This window comes from Triturus cristatus, chromosome 5_2 (assembly GCF_964204655.1).
Source record: "Triturus cristatus chromosome 5_2, aTriCri1.1, whole genome shotgun sequence".
Taxonomy (NCBI): Eukaryota; Metazoa; Chordata; class Amphibia; order Caudata; family Salamandridae; genus Triturus; species Triturus cristatus.
This window is the reverse complement of record NC_140588.1, coordinates 684,080,440-684,103,864: the sequence shown is the minus strand read 5'-3', so window position 1 is coordinate 684,103,864 and position 23,425 is coordinate 684,080,440.

The following is a 23,425-nucleotide window of genomic DNA, read 5'->3' as shown; positions in this document are numbered from 1 at the left end:
TCGTTCCAGCAAGTCAATCGCAGCCTCTTCAATGGCCCAATTTCCAAGGACTCCATGTACCGCACCCAAGGCCATAAACCCGACACCAGAACATGCAAACTCATGAGCCATTAAGGGGCCCATTAGTTGATTAAAATCTGGGACAGGTGACACCGAGTTTGACAGGCACAAATCCTGAGCCCACTGGAATGGACAATCCAGGCAGTGAAAGACTGGTTGCATACAAGTAAAGAATGGAAACCGGAAGGACAATCCATAAGCGACGCTTAAGGTCACCAGGGGTAAGGTGCCATAATATTCAAGCATCCGGTTATGCAGATGTAACAGCCGGGGCATTTTGTCTCGGTACGCAATATGCGCAGCCATTGCGTAGTACGCAAACCAATAGAAGTATTCCAGCTATAAGGGCGAGAAGCAAAGGGAGACCTCCGAAGACGCTGGAAAAAATAGAATGAAAAAATGCGGGAATCACACCAAAAATAGTTTGAAAGGAGGTCACGAGGCCGGAGCCCATAAGTTTAAAAAAATGAACTATGCCAGTCGTAGACGAGGCATTAAAGATAGTCTGTATCAATGTTCCAAAATGCAAGGAGAGGTCAGTGTCAAAAAGCGGCTGCACCTCCGTGCGGGTGTTTGCCACGTGAAGAAGAAAGGTTTCACGGGACGAAGTCAAAGCGACCTCCTTTTGAGACAAAAGAGCCCTTATTCTGCTCATCTGGTTAAACTCTACGTTCAAGGTTGGAATCGAAGGCCAGATAGAAACATAGAGCCGGCCATGCGGGGGTGGGAAAAGGACATTATTACAGCAAACAACACGCTGTGAAACAGTTACTATGTAAGGTATTCCCTCTAGCATCCCGCAGCAATCCTCATTATTTAAAAGCAAATAACTACCGTTAGCAAGCAGCGTAAATGAAGGGGTTATAACCGGCACCGGTATACCTTTCAGGATGCAAGCCAAATTAGGAGTGTTTATATTGCAAGCACCATGTAATTGTATGTGTCTACACACTACAGAATGATCAGGGGCAGAAGTGCACTCTTCACCCTTTAAATAAACCTCTTTTCCCTCCCGCATGCATCTATATGTGAACGGGAGCGACCAAACTTCGTGCAGGAATGCAGTACCAAGTTGTTCATATCTGCCAAGAGCATAATGTTTCATGCACGAACTAAACTTAAAAAGCGGAAAAGGTAAAGTGATCACTCCGTGGATAAGCCACACGGCCGATTTTAACTCAGCAATAGAGAAAGGTAACGGTTCTAATTTCTCAATGTGCAGTAATAAATAAGTAGCATCTTTCATGGACATAAACTGTTGTTTTGCAGTTAAATTAAAAGGGAGGAACAAAGATGAAACATTCATGTAATCCCATGGGACCTTCCCTGCCTTTAACGTTTGTAAAGTCCATGCGAACTGCATAACAGAACGCAACTGATTCTGGCCATGATACAATACAGACAAATCATCCTGCACAATGTCTACGACAGATGAAACAATATTATCTAAAGTGTAAATTCTAGAAGACAAGGTGTTTATACTATTATCTATCACAGCCAATACTTTTTCCATATTGGCCTGGTCAATAGCAGGTAATCTGGACGCAGCTTCAATTTGCGACATTTTCCAAACTTCGTTGTAAATAACATATACCCATCTATTGGACCTGCTGTCGCAGGACCCTTAATAAAATCATTCAGATCTATTTTGTCGTTTAAACGTGACAAATGAAGTCTGTAAGACTGGCATAACTTACCCACAGAGTAGGTAGTTACAGTGTGTGCTGATTCAAAACGAGGAGCTACCCTGACTTGAGTATACCCAGGTGCTAAAGCTAGAAATCGACGTTGACAGGAATCTGAACCAGTTTGCCATACCAAACACCCATCAGGATTAAATGCTGAAACATTAAAGGTGGTGTTGGAAATGAGGGACTGCAACCTAGTAAGGGAAAGATCTGTGTGATTACCCCACCCGGGATAAGCACCCAGATCTGGGATCGAGGGGGAATTCAATTTTTTAGATGTAGCCAATCCAAAACAGGTGGTCTGAAAAATAGATGAATTCAAAAACAAAATGTGGTTTGGGATAAGACAGGCGCGATGCAAAGCTTCTGTTCCCTGAACCTGCCACGGTTTAGTACCCCAAACCGATTTAAGATCGATAGTAGCTTTCCATAGTTCATAGCCTCCGATAGCCAAGTCGTCCATAAAGGACTTGGAATATAACAATTTGGTATGTGTCAATCTAACCTTAGAGGCGATCTCAGTAGCCACTTTAAAATAAAAGGAGGTCGGACTAGACACACTAAAATCTGAAAAATATGTGAACTTGTTCACTAACGTGGCAGAGCTGCCATAATAAGGGGCCGGACAGTGTTCCCATTGTGTGTAATTAACAAAATTACGAAAGGTATTTGCTCTGTGTAGGAAATGTGTGCCATAATGTTGATAGCAAAATTGTTTACCATAATTTGCAGTATTTAAATACAAATCTTCAGCATCAAATGCAGCATAATATTTTAGATCAGAAAATAGTGGTTCTATAGCTTGAACATCCCAATCATCCGATCGGATATTCTGTTTAACTACATCACCCATAGAAACACGAAAGACATTAGGCACATTAATCACTTCAGTAGGTCCATGAATTTGAAACTTAACAGCATCCCAAGCGATCCCATCACGCACAGGCCAGGCTGTAATGTTCACAAAAGTCTGGTCCCTTTTCATAATGTGTGATGAGGAATGGGGGGCCAAAGTTCCATCAATTAATCTAATCGCAGATAGTTCAGCCAGGTAGTGTCCATTGATAAGTTGAAAAAACACTACCACAAAGCCAATTGTCATGAACAAAAAAATACATATTAGCACCAGCCAGATGTAAGTCCATGGTGCCACCAAAAAATGTCTCTTGAACCAGGCAAAAAATATAGAAATTTTGGAAGGGGCAGTGGAATTCATTGATTCAGTGTCAAAGGAAGAAAGTGACTGGTTAATCGCTGTCGAATGTAACAGAGGCAACGGGACACCTGCAGGATAAGCATAGTCAGGATCATCAGGCAAACCACCAGCAGTAGGCGGCATAGAAGGAGCAGTAACTGCATGCATCTCAACGGCAACCTCAGGCATGATGGTCGAGGGTGGGCTCACAACAGAATTTCGCAGAATAGAAGGGCAAGAAACTGAAGGTGTCATACTATGGAGAATCGGCCACCCGCTGTAGCTTGACATTGTCAATCGAGATGTACCTGTTATCCTTGCGACCAGGAAGTGGAGGTAAAATAACTGTACGTGTACCCTGGACTCCAAGCACTGGGACCGGTGCATGATAAGAGGGGCCAAACTCCTTCTTCTTCTCCACCTTCTCACGGACCAGGTCACCAACTCGAGGTAGCCAGCCGACTACCGGAATCTGGAGATCAGCTTCGGATGTAGAGGGTACGTGTTCCTTTGCTAGAGTGTCTCTGGCTTCTTGAAGATTCTGCAATACAGCACAGTGATCATCTAGGTCAAAAGGCGCGGCAGCCGCCGCCATGTCTAGACCATCAAGGTCCGGGACAAACTTTCGTACTCCAAAGAGCATCATGTATGGGGTCCGCCCACCCAGAGACCTTCTAGGGAGATTATTAAGTGCGCGTTGCACGTCATACAAGTGGGTGAGCTAGCCTCGGCCTGTACCTAAAACCCTTGCTGTCAAAGATTGCTTTAGGTCACGGGTTACTCGCTCCACAACACTATTGCCCTCAGGCCGGTATGGAGACGAAAATTTGACTTGGACCCCCAAACTTCTCATGGCTTCTTTGTACGCCCTAGAGGCAAACGCAGGGCCCTGGTCAGAATGAAGGGTACCACATGCAAAACTCCCAACAAAGACACGCAAATCCTTGATGACAGTCCGGGCATCAGCGCTCCTTTGCGGCCACACCCACAGAAAACGTGTGCACGAATCCACTGCAACTAAGATGTACTTGTACGCAGTATCAGAGGAAAAAGGACCGCAGTGATCTAAATAAACACACTCAAGCGGTTGATTAGATATATACAGCTGCGTTTGTGGTGGACGCGCGGCAGAAGAAGGTTTAACCTGCTGGCAAATGTCCCAGAAAAGGACATAAGCCCGCGCCTGTTTGTACAAACCGTACCACCAGTAACGTTGCTGCAAAAGAGATACAGTAGCCGAAACGCCGGCATGCGCAGACGCAACACCTTCGTGGGCAGCTGAAATCAGAGATGGTCTGCAGTCCGCGTTGGGAATCAATCTGTCACCAACGTCGTTAATCCTCACTAACGGGACGTTATCAGGACTTAAGCGATAATGGTAGCGAGAAGGGAAACCTTTCGGAAAGCCTGTCCCTGTCTCGGACGCAGCAATAGCTGCCAAGATGTCATCATCAATCTTAGTTTTGGATCTTGTAACTGCTGCCACTAAATATGTCGCCGCTGCGGTTTTTGCTGCCTCGTCAGCCAAACTGTTACCGACAGCATGGACACCAACCCGTTGGTGACCAAGAGTGTGAATTACATTCACGAGGGGCAAACGTTCCTTAAGTTCTGCCACTCGAACCCAAAGCGTTTTATGCGTTACTGTGCTACCTTTTGAATCACGAAAGTCATTGTGACTCCAAAAGTGTAGATTCTCGTTGTATGATTGAACACAATAGTACGAGTCACTCACTATAAGAGTAGTGACTCGAGGATCAGCAAACTCCAGTGCAAGCACTAGAGCTCTCAGTTCTGCTAACTGCGCGGTACAATCACCCAATGACTGCGTATGCACGACATCAGATTGGAACTCTCCGTTCACGAAAGTACCCACCACAATTGCGCAGGCCGCTGAATAGGCGTGCTTTGATCCAGTAGCGGGTTGCGCAGACCCATCAGTGTAAATGACACAATGGTTCTCCTCGAGCGGGCGCAAAGTCAGAGGAGCCGGATGAACAAATTCATACTCCAAGAACTCCTGTGTCTGTAATGCCACGTCAAAGATATATGTGACGTCAGGCGAGGTCAAGGAGGTTGCCCATTGTATCCACCTTGGATGCAAAGCCTTAGAATTCGGTACACTGGCTTTAGTGACCACCTCAAGGGCAGGGTACGGTGTTACCACCAGCATGTGCTTCCCCTGTGATAGCGCTTGCTCTTTCAGGATCGCCATCTGAACTGCTGTCAGTACTTTTTCGACAGCGGAAAAGCGCAGCTCAGCCGAAGTGTACAGATGAGATTTGTATGCAATGGGGACGGTGTCGCCCTCATTGAAAGTCAAGTAGGTGAAACCCACTGCACCCGGTACGATTCTAATGACCAGGTTAGTGTGGTTATCACGAGTTTTTAAGAATTTCGAAGCAAGAAGATCAGACTGCAAAGATTGCAATGCAGCAGAATGCTCAGGCAGCCAGCAAGATTTGGTAAAAGTAGGTTGTACCAAGGCATAAAGCGACTTGATACGCTGGGCATAATCAGGAATGTAGGTACGACGGAAATTCAGAAAACCCAGCAAAGATTGTAATTTCTTCAGTGTCGTAGGATCACTAAGGCGTGCGCATTTCTCAAGGAACTGCGGAGCCAAGCCTCAACCCTCATTATTGAGTTCGTACCCCAAGAACAACACTGTGAACTCGGCAATGTGGGACTTCGCAAAGTTGAACTTGTAACCGAAGTCAGCAAACATAGTAATTATGTTATCCACGCGAGCAAGGTGTGGAAGCAACTTGTCATCCGTTAGGTAGATGTCATCTACATACGAGTATGCTTCCGGGTCAACCATCTCCACCAAGACCACACGAGCAGCAAAGGCCCCGGGGCTATTTTTATAGCCCATCGGGAGCCTTTTGAACTTCTTTTGTTTGCCACCCGAGGTAAACGTCGTCCACTCATAGCTATGAGGGGACAGATTATGGCTATAAAAGCCATTGGAGATGTCAAGTGTGGTTTTAAACCGTTTTCTCACGAGACTATCGACGAGAGCCGAACTGTGAGTATTTTGTACCGCACATGTCCGGCAGTGCGAATTTAAGTGCCGGTAATCCAAAACTAGGTGGTACGATCCGTCAGGCTTCGTCACAGTGAATAAAGGATTATTCATGGGTGACACACATGTTTCAATTACTCCATGATATTCCAATTGTTCAAGGATAAACGCGACGTGAGATCTAGCCTCACGACGCATGGGATATTGGGGCTGTGGCTGTGGTTCTGACCGCAACGGAATCGTATGATTTGTCCCAGCCCACCTGAGTACGGTACAACGCAGGCGCGAGCACCTGCGCCCACTCCCCGGCTAACCTGTTAGAATGTTCCATTGGCACTGTGTGCCCAAAGAACGGGAGGATCACTACCTCCCCTCTAGGAGCATCTAAAACGAAAGCCGGGGGCCAATCCGCCTCCGCCAAAAGGATATCATAGGTGGAGGTTAGATTATCCCAAAATACCACTTGAAATTTACGTTGTATGTCACCCTCAATTATAAGGACAATTTCAAACATCCGATCAGGGGGAGATACGCGAGTATCAGCAGTTTCAACACTTACAAATGTATCAGTTGCTGTCGCCGCCAGATATGGACGCAACGCTTGTCGCACTACTGTAACTTCCGCCACGCTGTCTAGCAACGTTAGCGCCCATGTCTGGTTCAGAAGCTGTGTCCGTACCATCTGATGCATATCTCGCAGTCAGAGCAGCAACTTTTTTCTTCTGAAACGGGGGTCTTTGACGTGCAGATTCGTCCTGCTTGCCTTTACCGTCAGTCTGACGGGGCTGCTCACGACCTTGAGCACCCCTTCCTTTCCCACGATCTCCGCCACCGGATTTAAAAGCCGATGTTTCCTGTGAAGAACGAGGAGAGCGTTGTTCAGGAACCTGAAATCTATCAGGTGACTTAATATTAGAACGATCGCGCAAATCATAAGTGCGTTCAGTTTGTATCTGCACCGGCGACGCAGAACGAGACCTCCGTTTCTCTTGCTGCTTCCCCTGTTTTTTGGCTCGCCAACTTTGTTTTGGAAAGTTGGCCTTTTCGTCTTTGGTTGACGAACTCACCTTAGGTTGCTGTACTACAGTAGGAATGATCGCGGTGGGTTTCACACCCAAGGCGCTACGACCCACCATTCTGTAGGCTTTCGCAATAATTTTAGCGAAGTTCTTTGGCCTGTCGGCCGGATCCACAAGTGCCAACATATTGCCCACTTGGAATTGCATGGCATCTCCTTTGAGGTTAGCAAAACCAAAGGAAATGATGGACGGAGTGTTGAACATTGCAAGCACTCACCCCCAGTCAACTGATCTGGGTTTAATCCATCACCATTCTTTAGCCCACTCTGCCACCCCAGTTCAGACATGGCCATATGCAAATCAGTCTGACCCTGTGCCTCATGGGAACAGTCCAGCCCGAACTGCCAAGCCATGTCTTCCCTGGACCCGAAACAAGCTTCCTAGGACCGGTTTCTGGCATTTCAGCCGTCTTCAGCCAGGCTTGCTTGAATCCAGTGGCAAAGTGAGCAAGGGACTCACGTCTGAGCATACCCTGCCAACTTATGGCGAACAAAGCAAAACCAAAGGAAATGATGGACGGAGTGTTGAACATTGCAAGCACTCACCCCCAGTCAACTGATCTGGGTTTAATCCATCACCATTCTTTAGCCCACTCTGCCACCCCAGTTCAGACATGGCCATATGCAAATCAGTCTGACCCTGTGCCTCATGGGAACAGTCCAGCCCGAACTGCCAAGCCATGTCTTCCCTGGACCGGAAACAAGCTTCCTAGAACCGGTTTCTGGCATTTCAGCTGTCTTCAGCCAGGCTTGCTTGAATCCAGAGGCAAAGTGAGCAAGGGACTCACGTCTGAGCATACCCTGCCAACTTATGGCGAACAAAGCAAAACCAAAGGAAATGATGGACGGAGTGTTGAACATTGCAAGCACTCACCCCCAGTCAACTGATCTGGGTTTAATCCATCACCATTCTTTAGCCCACTCTGCCACCCCAGTTCAGACATGGCCATATGCAAATCAGTCTGACCCTGTGCCTCATGGGAACAGTCCAGCCCGAACTGCCAAGCCATGTCTTCCCTGGACCGGAAACAAGCTTCCTAGGACCGGTTTCTGGCATTTCAGCCGTCTTCAGCCAGGCTTGCTTGAATCCAGTGGCAAAGTGAGCAAGGGACTCACGTCTGAGCATACCCTGCCAACTTATGGCGAACAAAGCAAAACCAAAGGAAATGATGGACGGAGTGTTGAACATTGCAAGCACTCACCCCCAGTCAACTGATCTGGGTTTAATCCATCACCATTCTTTAGCCCACTCTGCCACCCCAGTTCAGATATGGCCATATGCAAATCAGTCTGACCCTGTGCCTCATGGGAACAGTCCAGCCCGAACTGCCAAGCCATGTCTTCCCTGGACCGGAAACAAGCTTCCTAGGACCGGTTTCTGGCATTTCAGCCGTCTTCAGCCAGGCTTGCTTGAATCCAGTGGCAAAGTGAGCAAGGGACTCACGTCTGAGCATACCCTGCCAACTTATGGCGAACAAAGCAAAACCAAAGGAAATGATGGACGGAGTGTTGAACATTGCAAGCACTCACCCCCAGTCAACTGATCTGGGTTTAATCCATCACCATTCTTTAGCCCACTCTGCCACCCCAGTTCAGACATGGCCATATGCAAATCAGTCTGACCCTGTGCCTCATGGGAACAGTCCAGCCCGAACTGCCAAGCCATGTCTTCCCTGGACCAGAAACAAGCTTCCTAGGACTGGTTTCTGGCATTTCAGCCGTCTTCAGCCAGGCTTGCTTGAATCCAGTGGCAAAGTGAGCAAGGGACTCACGTCTGAGCATACCCTGCCAACTTATGGCGAACAAAGCAAAACCAAAGGAAATGATGGACGGAGTGTTGAACATTGCAAGCACTCACCCCCAGTCAACTGATCTGGGTTTAATCCATCACCATTCTTTAGCCCACTCTGCCACCCCAGTTCAGACATGGCCATATGCAAATCAGTCTGACCCTGTGCCTCATGGGAACAGTCCAGCCCGAACTGCCAAGCCATGTCTTCCCTGGACCGGAAACAAGCTTCCTAGGACCGGTTTCTGGCATTTCAGCCGTCTTCAGCCAGGCTTGCTTGAATCTAGTGGCAAAGTGAGCAAGGGACTCACGTCTGAGCATACCCTGCCAACTTATGGCGAACAAAGCAAAACCAAAGGAAATGATGGACGGAGTGTTGAACATTGCAAGCACTCACCCCCAGTCAACTGATCTGGGTTTAATCCATCACCATTCTTTAGCCCACTCTGCCACCCCAGTTCAGACATAGCCATATGCAAATCAGTCTGACCCTGTGCCTCATGGGAACAGTCCAGCCCGAAATGCCAAGCCATGTCTTCCCTGGACCGGAAACAAGCTTCCTAGGACCGGTTTCTGGCATTTCAGCCGTCTTCAGCCAGGCTTGCTTGAATCCAGTGGCAAAGTGAGCAAGGGACTCACGTCTGAGCATACCCTGCCAACTTATGGCGAACAAAGCAAAACCAAAGGAAATGATGGACGGAGTGTTGAACATTGCAAGCACTCACCCCAAGTCAACTGATCTGGGTTTAATCCATCACCATCCTTTGAGGTTGCCCATTACCATGGAACAAACCACATCGAAGCTGTCGACAAGCCTCATTCCCAACTCAATGGCTGCCTCTGCACCATGATTGTCTCGGACCTTCTTGATGACAGAGGGTAGTACGGACATAGACGGAGTGCCATAGCACTTCGCATAGGTCGCAGCAAAGACCTTGCCCCAATTGTCACAGTCAACAATATCCGGGACCAGGTCCTTCGGCAAAGTAATAGTGAGTATCCTGTGTTTATCCACAGGAGAAGTATACAGCTTCTAACTGATCAAACTTTTCAGCAAGCCAGTAAGGAAATTCATCCTTATTCTGGGGGCGCTTGCCGACAACCGCATTAACCATAACTGGACTGATGACCACCGCGTGATGGTCAGTCGTGTGGCCCGCAACTGCAGGTGCCCCCACCTGTACATTGCGAGACACGTACTGCACTAACGCCCTATGGACCGTAATCAGGGCAGTGTGTAGCACACGCAACTCCGCCACCCCCACAGTCATGTAGCGGGGATGGGGCGTATAACCGGCCAGCACCGGCCATGTGGCCCCTGCAATGGACAACGGGCCCATTCTCGCCGGTACTACCGCATGGGGAAGGGCGCCATTAAACCAAATGGTATGCTGCCACGCAGTGAGAGGAATTTCAAGTGTCCGATAAGGGGCATAGGCTGCAGGCATCACTGTGGCAGTATATTCGTGGAACAAATTATCCACTGCATCGAACGTCACCCAAGAGTAAAACAACTCATATGGGAACGCCGCATCAGCCCCTCCCACAAAAATAACAGCCAACCCATCATCAGGTACCCCATAGACCCGTAAATTTGCGGTCAGGGGAACCCGACTATGTGCGGCAACATTGACCGCCATCGGGACACACAGAAGAGCAACAACAAGCTCTACAGTAGCACTGGGGTTCAGAAAAAGAAAACCTTTTTAATTATCAAGCTTGAAAGAACCTTTAGTCAAAACCTAGGTAGGTTAAGCCGTCACTCCCGTTGTCCGGAAACTAGAGTGAGGGCGTTGTGGACTAATAAAAGCACTACTAAGGCGTTTCAGATCAAAAGACCAAACGTTAGGTGAGCCATGTTGTGGGGATTCTGCTTATGCACAGAACTATGCGCAGGAAACCAGGACCTCAGAGAATTGTGGTGTACCAGAAACTCCCCTCAGAACCAAGAACCCCTATCCGACTAGCTTCGTGTCCCATTCGTTATCCGAGAGTTAGCGACTTAGATATTCTCAGGAGTGGTGGGAATCCGAAATACCTGTTGGTATCTATATATCAGTCCACAACAGAATAACAAAGACACGGTAAAGTTTAAAGAGTTTATTTTATAAACCTCGCGTCCTAAGATGCAGTACTTTGGCTAACACAAGCAGACAAATGGTTAAGATCAGAACCATCAGCATTGTTACAATACCATAGAAAATGAAAGGAGCAATCATATTAAGAATGACAGTGGAAATCGACCACCCTCCTTTCTCTAGCAACTAATAGGTTATTATAAGACTAATAGAAGGTCTCTTAGGCTTGCATGGGGAACCCCATACCTTATGGATCAGCTTAGTGGAATCACATCACAGGATCAGCTAGGCTCTCTCCTGCAACAGCTCTTCGTTTCGAATGCAAGTGAAAACATGCTGCTCTGCAATATTAAAGGACTCGTCTTTTAGGTATTGGCAGCTGTATGTATGTTATGGCTAAGAAGTGGTACGATCAACCTGAACACAACAACCTGCACCGTCTAGTGACCCAGACTCGTTCTTTACACGGTGTAGAGACCAAGGTCACTACTCACTGTTAAGGATGTTAAACAACAGACGGTTTTCATGTGAAGCAAAGTCGAGTCAGCAGTTCTCGAATGAATAACATGTAACAACAGTGTCGCGTGCAAAAGCAGCAAGCTGGCTTTCTAACAGCCGACGGGGTTATGCTAACTTAGCGTTGTACATAGGGAGTGGTTAACCCATACTACAAGCGGCGTTTCGACTTGTTTCAAAAAGTTTTTAAAGTTACCAAAAGATTGCCACACAGCCGCCGAACAACTTTGTGAGGTGGGTACTCCTCGATGCTTGTAGCCGCATCCCAACATCAAAACCACACTCCTCAGGAACACCCAAGAAGCTGAAGCACTCGTGGATCACTGAAAAAAAGCTCTTTATTCGGCCATGGCATGACGCGTTTCGTCAATTGCTGACTTTCTCAAATGCCGCCAAACAGTGCAAGTGCAAATTACAACCACATTTAAACACCTCATGTCCCGCTACGATTGGTTGAGTCATCGGTGCAGTCTAGCAGGGGGTGTGTCAGGACTCAGACCTCCGAGTCCAAACAGAGCAGGCCCTCTAACGTAAGTACTTCCCCAGTGGGTTGGGCCCTGCTGACTCCCCACGCCTCCTTGTTCTTTACTGTGGCTGGCGAGCATTTCTCCGTGATCCTCACCCCTCCGCATACACTCACGTGCAGAGCCACTGGAGCCAACTTTAGTAAGTCTTCACCTCCTGTGAAATAGCAGTCCAAATCAATGTTCGGTAGGGCACTGTTACGGAGAAGCGGCGTTTCGGCTTATTTCAAAAAGTTTTTATAGTTACCAAAAGATTGCCACACAGCCACCGAACAACTTAGTGGGGTGGGTACTCCTCGATGCTTGTAGCCGCATCCTAACATCAAAACCACACTCCTCAGGAACACCCAAGATGCTGAAGCACTCGTGGATCACTGAAAAAAAGCTCTTTATTCGGCCATGGCATGACGCGTTTCGTCAATTGCTGACTTTCTCAAATGCCGCCAAACAGTGCAAGTGCAAATTACAACCACATTTAAACACCTCATGTCCCGCTATGATTGGTTGAGGCATCGGTGCAGTCTAGCAGGGGGTGTGTCAGGACTCAGACCTCTGAGTCCAAACAGAACAGGCCCTCTAACGTAAGTACTTCCCCAGTGGGTTGGGCCCTGCTGACTCCCCACGCCTCCTTGTTCTTTACTGTGGCTGGCGAGCGTTTCTCCGTGATCCTCACCCCTCCGCATACACTCACGTACAGAGCCCCTGGAGCCAACTTTAGTGAGTCTTCACCTCTTGTGCGATAGCAGTCCAAATCAATGTTCGGTAGGGCACTGTTACAGAGAAGCGGCGTTTCGGCTTGTTTCAAAACGTTTTTAAAGTTACCCAAAGATTGCCACACAGCCGCCGAACAACTTAGTGGGGTGAGTACTCCTCGATAATTGTAGCTGCATCCCAACATCAAAACCACACTCCTCAGGAACACCCAAGAAGCTGAAGCACTCGTGGATCACTGAAAAAAAGCTCTTTATTCGGCCATGGCATGACGCGTTTCGTCAATTGCTTACTTTTTCAAATGCCACCAAACAGTGCAAGTGCACATTACAACCACATTTAAACACCTCATGACCCGCTACGATTGGTTGAGGCATCGTGCAGTCTAGCAGGGGGTGTGTCAGGACTCAGACCTCCGAGTCCAAACAGAGCAGGCCCTCTAACGTAAGTATATCCCCAGTGGGTTGGGCCCTGCTGACTCCCCACGCCTCCTTGTTCTTTACTGTGGCTGGCGAGCGTTTCTCCGTTATCCTCACCCCTCCGAATACACTCACGTACAGAGCCCCTGGAGCCAAATTTAGAAAGTCTTCACCTCCTGTGCGATAGCAGTCCAAATCAATGTTCGGTAGGGCACTGTTACGGAGAAGCGGCGTTTCGGCTTGTTTCAAAAAGTTTTTAAAGTTACCAAAAGATTGCCACACAGCCGCCGAACAACTTAGTGGGGTGGGTACACCTCGATGCTTGTAGCCGCATCCCAACATCAAAACCACACTCCTCAGGAACACCCAAGAAGCTGAAGCACTCGTGGATCACTGAAAAAAAGCTCTTTATTCGGCCATGGCATGACGCGTTTCGTCAATTGCTGACTTTCTCAAATGCCGCCAAACAGTGCAAGTGCAAATTACAACCACATTTAAACACCTCATTTCCCGCTAGGATTGGTTGAGGCATTGCTGCAGTCTAGCAGGGGGTGTGTCAGGACTCAGACCTCTGAGTCCAAACAGAGCAGGCCCTCTAACGTAAGTACTTCCCCAGTGGGTTGGGCCCTGCTGACTCCCCACGCCTCCTTGTTCTTTACTGTGGCTGGCGAGCGTTTCTCCGTGATCCTCACCCCTCCGCATACACTCACGTACAGAGCCCCTGGAGCCAACTTTAGTAAATCTTCACCTCCTGTGCGATAGCAGTCCAAATCAATGTTCGGTAGGGCACTGTTACGGAGAAGCGGCGTTTCGGCTTGTTTCAAAAAGTTTTTAAAGTTAATAAAAGATTGCCACACAGCCGACGAACAACTTAGTGGGGTGGGTACTCCTCGATGCTTTTAGCCGCATCCCAACATCAAAACCACACTCCTCAGGAACACCCAAGAAGCTGAAGCACTCGTGGATCACTGAAAAAAAGCTCTTTATTCGGCCATGGCATGATGCGTTTCGTCAATTGCTGACTTCCTCAAATGCCGCCAAACAGTGCAAGTGCAAATTACAACCACATTTAAACACCTCATGTCCCGCTACGATTGGTTGAGGCATCGGTGAAGTCTAGCAGGGGGTGTGTCAGGACTCAGACCTCCGAGTCCAAACAGAGCAGGCCCTCTAACGTAAGTACTTCCCCAGTGGGTTGGGCCCTGCTGACTCCCCACGCCTCCTTGTTCTTTACTGTGGCTGGCGAGCGTTTCTCCGTAATCCTCACCCCTCCACATACACTCACGTACAGAGCCCCTGGAGCCAACTTTAGTAAGTCTTCACTTCCTGTGCGATAGCAGTCCAAATCAATGTTCGGTAGGGCACTGTTACGGAGCAGCGGCGTTTCGGCTTGTTTCAAAAAGTTTTTAAAGTTAACAAAAGATTGCTACACAGCCGCCAAACAACTTAGTGGGGTGGGTACTCCTCGATGCTTGTAGCCGCATCCCAACATCAAAACCACACTCCTCAGGAACACCCAAGAAGCTGAAGCGCTCGTGGATCACTGAAAAAAAGCTCTTTATTCGGCCATGGCATGACGCGTTTCGTCAATTGCTAACTTTCTCAAATGCCGCCAAACAGTGCAAGTGCAAATTACAACCACATTTAAACACCTCATGTCCCGCTACGATTGGTTGAGACATCGGTGCAGTCTAGCAGGGGGTGTGTCAGGACTCAGACCTCTGAGTCCAAACAGAACAGGCCCTCTAACGTAAGTACTTCCCTAGTGGGTTGGGCCCTGCTGACTCCCCACGCCTCCATGTTCTTTACTGTGGCTGGCGAGCGTTTCTCCGTGATCCTCACCCCTCCACATACACTCACGTACAGAGCCCCTGGAGCAAACTTAAGTAAGTCTTCACCTCCTGTGCGATAGCAGTCCAAATCAATGTTCGGTAGGGCACTGTTACGGAGAAGCGGTGTTTCGGCTTGTTTAAAAAAGTTTTTAAAGTTACCAAAAGATTGCCACACAGCCGCCAAACAACTTAGTGGGGTGGGTACGCCTCGATGCTTGTAGCCGCATCCCAACATCAAAACCACACTCCTCAGCAACACCCAAGAAGCTGAAGCACTCGTGGATCACTGAAAAAAAGCTCTTTATTCGGCCATGGCGTGACGCGTTTCGTCAATTGCTGACTTTCTCAAATGCCGCCAAACAGTGCAAGTGCAAATTACAACCACATTTAAACACCTCATGTCCCGCTAGGATTGGTTGAGGCATTGGTGCAGTCTAGCAGGGGGTGTGTCAGGACTCAGACCTCCGAGTCCAAACAGAGCAGGCCCTCTAACGTAAGTACTTCCCCAGTGGGTTGGGCCCTGCTGACTCCCCACGCCTCCTTGTTCTTTACTGTGGCTGGCGAGGGTTTCTCTGTGATCCTCACCTCTCCGCATACACTCACGTACAGAGCCCCTGGAGCCAACTTTAGTAAGTCTTCACCTCCTCTGCGATAGCAGTCCAAATCAATGTTCAGTAGGGCACTGTTACGGAGAAGCGGCGTTTCGGCTTGTTTCAAAAAGTTTTTAAAGTTAATAAAAGATTGCCACACAGCCGCCGAACAACTTAGTGGGGTGGGTACTCCTCGATGCTTGTAGTCGCATCCCAACATCAAAACCACACTCCTCAGGAACACCCAAGAAGCTGAAGCACTCGTGGATCACTGAAAATGAGCTCTTTATTCGGCCATGGCATGACACGTTTCGTCAATTGCTGACTTTCTCAAATGCCGCCAAACAGTGCAAGTGCAAATTACAACCACATTTAAACACCTAATGTCCCGCTACGATTGGTTGAGGCATCGGTGAAGTCTAGCAGGGGGTATGTCAGGACTCAGACCTCCGAGTCCAAACAGAGCAGACCCTCTAACGTAAGTACTTCCCCAGTGGGTTGGGCCCTGCTGACTCCCCACGCCTCCTTGTTCTTTACTGTGGCTGGCAAGCGTTTCTCCGTAATCCTCACCCCTCCACATACACTCACGTACAGAGCCCCTGGAGCCAACTTTAGTAAGTCTTCACTTCCTGTGCGATAGCAGTCCAAATCAATGTTCGGTAGGGCATTGTTACGGAGAAGCGGCGTTTCGGCTTGTTTCAAAAAGTTTTTAAAGTTACCAAAAGATTGCCACACGGCCGCCAAACAACTTAGTGGGGTGGGTACTCCTCGATGCTTGTAGCCGCATCCCAACATCAAAACCACACTCCTCAGGAACACCCAAGAAGCTGAAGCGCTCGTGGATCACTGAAAAAAAGCTCTTTATTCGGCCATGGCATGACGCGTTTCGTCAATTGCTAACTTTCTCAAATGCCGCCAAACAGTGCAAGTGCAAATTACAACCACATTTAAACACCTCATGTCCCGCTACGATTGGTTGAGACATCGGTGCAGTCTAGCAGGGGGTGTGTCAGGACTCAGACCTCTGAGTCCAAACAGAACAGGCCCTCTAACGTAAGTACTTCCCTAGTGGGTTGGGCCCTGCTGACTCCCCACGCCTCCATGTTCTTTACTGTGGCTGGCGAGCGTTTCTCCGTGATCCTCACCCCTCCACATACACTCACGTACAGAGCCCCTAGAGCAAACTTAAGTAAGTCTTCACCTCCTGTGCGATAGCAGTCCAAATCAATGTTCGGTAGGGCACTGTTACAGAGAAGCGGTGTTTCGGCTTGTTTCAAAAAGTTTTTAAAGTTACCAAAAGATTGCCACACAGCCGCCAAACAACTTAGTGGGGTGGGTACGCCTCGATGCTTGTAGCCGCATCCCAACATCAAAACCACACTCCTCAGCAACACCCAAGAAGCTGAAGCACTCGTGGATCACTGAAAAAAAGCTCTTTATTCGGCCATGGCGTGACGCGTTTCGTCAATTGCTGACTTTCTCAAATGCCGCCAAACAGTGCAAGTGCAAATTACAACCACATTTAAACACCTCATGTCCCGCTAGGATTGGTTGAGGCATTGGTGCAGTCTAGCAGGGGGTGTGTCAGGACTCAGACCTCCGAGTCCAAACAGAGCAGGCCCTCTAACGTAAGTACTTCCCCAATGGGTTGGGCCCTGCTGACTCCCCACGCCTCCTTGTTCTTTACTGTGGCTGGCGAGGGTTTCTCTGTGATCCTCACCTCTCCGCATACACTCACGTACAGAGCCCCTGGAGCCAACTTTAGTAAGTCTTCACCTCCTCTGCGATAGCAGTCCAAATCAATGTTCGGTAGGGCACTGTTACGGAGAAGCGGCGTTTCGGCTTGTTTCAAAAAGTTTTTAAAGTTAATAAAAGATTGCCACACAGCCGCCGAACAACTTAGTGGGGTGGGTACTCCTCGATGCTTGTAGCCGCATCCCAACATCAAAACCGCACTCCTCAGGAACACCCAAGAAGCTGAAGCACTCGTGGATCACTGAAAATAAGCTCTTTATTCGGCCATGGCATGACACGTTTCGTCAATTGCTGACTTTCTCAAATGCCGCCAAACAGTGCAAGTGCAAATTACAACCACATTTAAACACCTCATGTCCCGCTACGATCGGTTGAGGCATCGGTGCAGGCTAGCAGGGGGTGTGTCAGGACTCAGACCTCCGAGTCCAAACAGAGCAGGCCCTCTAACGTAAGTACTTCCCCAGTGGGTTGGGCCCTGCTGACTCCGCACACCTCCTTGTTCTTTACTGAGGCTGGCGAGCGTTTCTCCGTGATCCTCACCCCTCCGCATACACTCACGTACAGAGCCCCTGGAGCCAACTTTAGTAAGTCTTCACCTCCTGTGCGATAGCAGTCCAAATCAATGTTCGTTAGGGCACTGTTACGGAGAAGCGGCGTTTTGGCTTGTTTCAAAAGTTTTTAAAGTTACCAAAATATTGCCACACAGCCGCCGAACAACTTAGTGGGGTGGGTACTCCTCGATGCTTGTAGCTGCATCCCAACATCAAAACCACACTCCTCAGGAACACCCAAGAAGCTCAAGCACTCGTGGATCACTGAAAAAAAGCTCTTTATTCGGCCATGGCATGACGCGTTTCGTCAATTGCTAACTTTCTCAAATGCCGCCAAACAGTGCAAGTGCAAATTACAACCACATTTAAACACCTCATGTCCCGCTACGATTGCTTGAGGCATCGGTGCAGTCTAGCAGGGGGTGTGTCAGGACTCAGACCTCCGAGTCCAAACAGAGCAGGCCCTCTAACGTAAGTACTTCTCCAGTGGGTTGGGCCCTGCTGACTCCCCACGCCTCCTTGTTCTTTACTGTGGCAGGCGAGCGTTTCTCCGTGATCCTCACCCCTCCGCATACACTCACGTACAGAGCCCCTGGAGCCAACTTTAGTAAGTCTTCACCTCCTGTGCGATAGCAGTCCAAATCAATGTTCGGTAGGGCACTGTTACGGAGAAGCAGCGTTTCGGCTTGTTTCAAAACGTTTTTAAAGTTACCAAAAGATTGCCACTCAGCCGCCAAACAACTTAGTGGGGTGGGTACTCCTCGATGATTGTAGCCGCATCCCAACATCAAAACCACACTCCTCAGGAACAACCAAGAAGCTGAAGCACTCGTGGATCACTGAAAAAAAGCTCTTTATTCGGCCATGGCATGACACGTTTCGTCAATTGTTGACTTTCGCAAATGCCGCCAAACAGTGCAAGTGCAAATTAAAACCACATTTAAACACCTCATGTCCAGCTACGATTGGTTGAGACATCGGTGAGGCCTAGCAGGGGGTGTCTCAGGACTGAGACCTCCGAGTCCAAACAGAGCAGGCCCTCTAACGTAAGTACTTCCCCAGTGGGTTGGGCCCTGCTGACTCCGCACACCTCCTTGTTCTTTACTGTGGCTGGCGAGCGTTTCTCCGTGATCCTCACCCCTCCGCATACACTCACGTACAGAGCCCCTGGATCCAACTTTAGTAAGTCTTCACCTCCTGTGCGATAGCAGTCCAAATCAATGTTCGTTAGGGCACTGTTACGGAGAAGCGGCGTTTCGGCTTGTTTCAAAAGTTTTTAAAGTTACCAAAAGATTGCCACACAGCCGCCGAACAACTTAGTGGGGTGGGTACTCCTCGATGCTTGTAGCTGCATCCCAACATCAAAACCACACTCCTCAGGAACACCCAAGAAGCTCAAGCACTCGTGGATCACTGAAAAAAAGCTCTTTATTCGGCCATGGCATGACGCGTTTCGTCAATTGCTAACTTTCTCAAATGCCACCAAACAGTGCAAGTGCAAATTACAACCACATTTAAACACCTCATGTCCCGCTACGATTGGTTGAGACATCGGTGCAGTCTAGCAGGGGGTGTGTCAGGACTCACACCTCTGAGTCCAAACAGAATAGGCCCTCTAACGTACGTACTTCCCTAGTGGGTTGGGCCCTGCTGACTCCGCACACCTCCTTGTTCTTTACTGTGGCTGGCGAGCGTTTCTCCGTGATCCTCACCCCTCCATATACACTCACGTACAGAGCCCCTGGAGCCAACTTAAGTAAGTCTTCACCTCCTGTGCGATAGCAGTCCAAATCAATGTTCGGTAGGGCGCTGTTACGGAGAAGCGGCGTTTCGGCTTGTTTCAAAAAGTTTTTAAAGTTACCAAAAGATTGCCACACAGCCGCTGAACAACTTAGTGGGGTGGGTACTCCTCGATGCTTTTAGCCGCATCCCAACATCAAAACCACACTCCTCAGGAACACCCAAGAAGCTGAAGCACCCGTGGATCACTGAAAAAAAGCTCTTTATTCGGCCATGGTATGACGCGTTTCGTCAATTGCTGACTTTCTCAAATGCCGCCAAACAGTGCAAGTGCAAATTACAACCACATTTAAACAGCTCATGTCCCGCTACGATTGGTTGAGGCATCGGTGCAGTCTAGCAAGGGGTGTGTCAGGACTCAGACCTCCGAGTCCAAACAGAGCAGACCCTATAACGCAAGTACTTCCCCAGTGGGTTGGGCCCTGCTGACTCCCCACACCTCCTTGTTCTTTACTGTGGCTGGCGAGCGTTTCTCCGTGATCCTCACCCCTCCGCATACACTCACGTACAGAGCCCCTGGAGCCAACTTTAGTAAGTCTTCACCTCCTGTGCGAAAGCAGTCCAAATCAATGTTCGGTAGGGCACTGTTACGGAGAAGCGGCGTTTCGGCTTGTTTCAAAAAGTTTTTAAAGTTAACAAAAGATTGCCACACAGCCGCCAAACAACTTAGTGGGGTGGGTACTCCTCGATGCTTGTAGCCGCATCCCAACATCAAAACCACACTCCTCAGGAACACCCAAGAAGCTGAAGCACTCGAGGATCACTGAAAAAAAGCTCTTTATTCGGCCATGGCATGACGCGTTTCATCAATTGCTGACTTTCTCAAATGCCACCAAACAGTGCAAGTGCAAATTACAACCACATTTAAACACCTCATGTCCCGCTACGATTGCTTGAGGCATCGGTGCAGTCTAGCAGGGGGTGTGTCAGGACTCAGACCTCCGAGTCCAAACAGAGCAGGCCCTCTAACGTAAGTACTTCCCCAGTGGGTTGGGCCCTGCTGACTCCCCATGCCTCCTTGTTCTTTACTGTGGCTGGCAAGTGTTTCTCCGTGATCCTCACCCCTCCGCATACACTCACGTACAGAGCCCCTGGAGCCAACTTTAGTAAGTCTTCACCTCCTGTGCGATAGCAGTCCAAATCAATGTTCAGTAGGGCACTGTTACGGAGAAGAGGCGTTTCGGCTTGTTTCAAAAAGTTTTTAAAGTTACCAAAAGATTGCCACACAGCCGCCAAACAACTTAGTGGGGTGGGTACTCCTCGATGCTTGTAGCCGCATCCCAACATCAAAACCACTCTCCTCAGGAACACCCAAGAAGCTAAAGCACTTGTGGATCACTGAAAAAAAGCTCTTTATTCGGCCATGGCATGACGCGTTTCGTCAATTGCTGACTTTCTCAAATGCCGCCAAACAGTGCAAGTGCAAATTACAACCACATTTAAACACCTCATGTCCCGCTACGATTGGTTGAGGCATCGGTGCAGTCTAGCAGGGGGTGTGTCAGGACTCAGACCTCCGAGTCCAAACAGAGCAGGCCCTCTAACGTAAGTACTTCCCCAGTGGGTTGGGCCTTGCTGACTCCCCACGCCTCCTTGTTCTTTACTGTGGCTGGCGAGCGTTTCTCCGTGATCCTCACCCCTCCGCATACACTCACGTACAGAGCCCCTGGAGCCAACTTTAGTAAGTCTTCACCTCCTGTGCGATAGCAGTCCAAATCAATGTTCGGTAGGGCACTGTTACGGAGAATCGGCGTTTCGGCTTGTTTCAAAAGTTTTTAAAGTTACCAAAAGATTGCCACACAGCCGCTGAACAACTTAGTGGGGTGGGTACTCCTCGATGCTTGTAGCCGCATCCCAACATCAAAACCACACTCCTCAGGAACACCCAAGAAGCTGAAGCACTCGTGGATCACTGAAAAAAAGCTCTGTATTCGGCCATGGCATGACGCGTTTCGTCAATTGCTGACTTTCTCAAATGCCGCCAAACAGTGCAAGTGCAAATTACAACCACATTTAAACACCTCATGTCCTGCTACGATTGCTTGAGGCATCGGTGCAGTCTAGCAGGGGGTGTGTCAGGACTCAGACCTCCGAGTCCAAACAGAGCAGGCCCTCTAACGTAAGTACTTCTCCAGTGGGTTGGGCCCTGCTGACTCCCCACGCCTCCTTGTTCTTTACTGTGGCTGGCGAGCATTTCTCCGTGATCCTCACCCCTCCGCATACACTCACGTACAGAGCCCCTGGAGCCAACTTTAGTAAGTCTTCACCTCCTGTGCGATAGCAGTCCAAATCAATGTTCGGTAGGGCACTGTTACGGAGAAGCAGCGTTTCGGCTTGTTTCAAAAAGTTTTTAAAGTTACCAAAAGATTGCCACTCAGCCGCCAAACAACTTAGTGGGGTGGGTACTCCTCGATGATTGTAGCCGCATCCCAACATCAAAACCACACTCCTCAGGAACAACCAAGAAGCTGAAGCACTCGTGGATCACTGAAAAAAAGCTCTTTATTCGGCCATGGCATGACACGTTTCGTCAATTGTTGACTTTCGCAAATGCCGCCAAACAGTGCAAGTGCAAATTACAACCACATTTAAACACCTCATGTCCAGCTACGATTGGTTGAGACATCGGTGAGGCCTAGCTGGGGGTGTCTCAGGACTGAGACCTCCGAGTCCAAACAGAGCAGGCCCTCTAACGTAAGTACTTCCCCAGTGGGTTGGGCCCTGCTGACTCCGCACACCTCCTTGTTCTTTACTGTGGCTGGCGAGCGTTTCTCCGTGATCCTCACCCCTCCGCATACACTCACGTACAGAGCCCCTGGAGCCAACTTTAGTAAGTCTTCACCTCCTGTGCGATAGCAGTCCAAATCAATGTTCGTTAGGGCACTGTTACGGAGAAGCGGCGTTTCGGCTTGTTTCAAAAGTTTTTAAAGTTACCAAAAGATTGCCACACAGCCGCCGAACAACTTAGTGGGGTGGGTACTCCTCGATGCTTGTAGCTGCATCCCAACATCAAAACCACACTCCTCAGGAACACCCAAGAAGCTCAAGCACTCGTGGATCACTGAAAAAAAGCTCTTTATTCGGCCATGGCATGACGCGTTTCGTCAATTGCTAACTTTCTCAAATGCCGCCAAACAGTGCAAGTGCAAATTACAACCACATTTAAACACCTCATGTGCCGCTACGATTGGTTGAGACATCGGTGCAGTCTAGCAGGGGGTGTGTCAGGACTCAGACCTCTGACTCCAAACAGAATAGGCCCTCTAACGTAAGTACTTCCCTAGTGGGTTGGGCCCTGCTGACTCCCCACGCCTCCATGTTCTTTACTGTGGCTGGCGAGCGTTTCTCCGTGATCCTCACCCCTCCATATACACTCACGTACAGAGCCCCTGGAGCCAACTTAAGTAAGTCTTCACCTCCTGTGCGATAACAGTCCAAATCAATGTTCGGTAGGGCACTGTTACGGAGAAGCGGCGTTTCGGCTTGTTTCAAAAAGTTTTTAAAGTTAATAAAAAATTGCCACACAGCCGCCGAACAACTTAGTGGGTTGGGTACTCCTCGATGCTTGTAGCCGCATTCCAACATCAAAACCACACTCCTCAGGAACACCCAAGAAGCTGAAGCACTCGTGGATCACTGAAAATAAGCTCTTTATTCGGCCATGGCATGACGCGTTTCGTCAATTGCTGACTTTCTCAAATGCCGCCAAACAGTGCAAGTGCAAATTACAACCACATTTAAACACCTCATGTCCCGCTACGATTGGTTGAGGCATCGGTGCAGTCTAGCAGGGGGTGTGTCAGGACTCAGA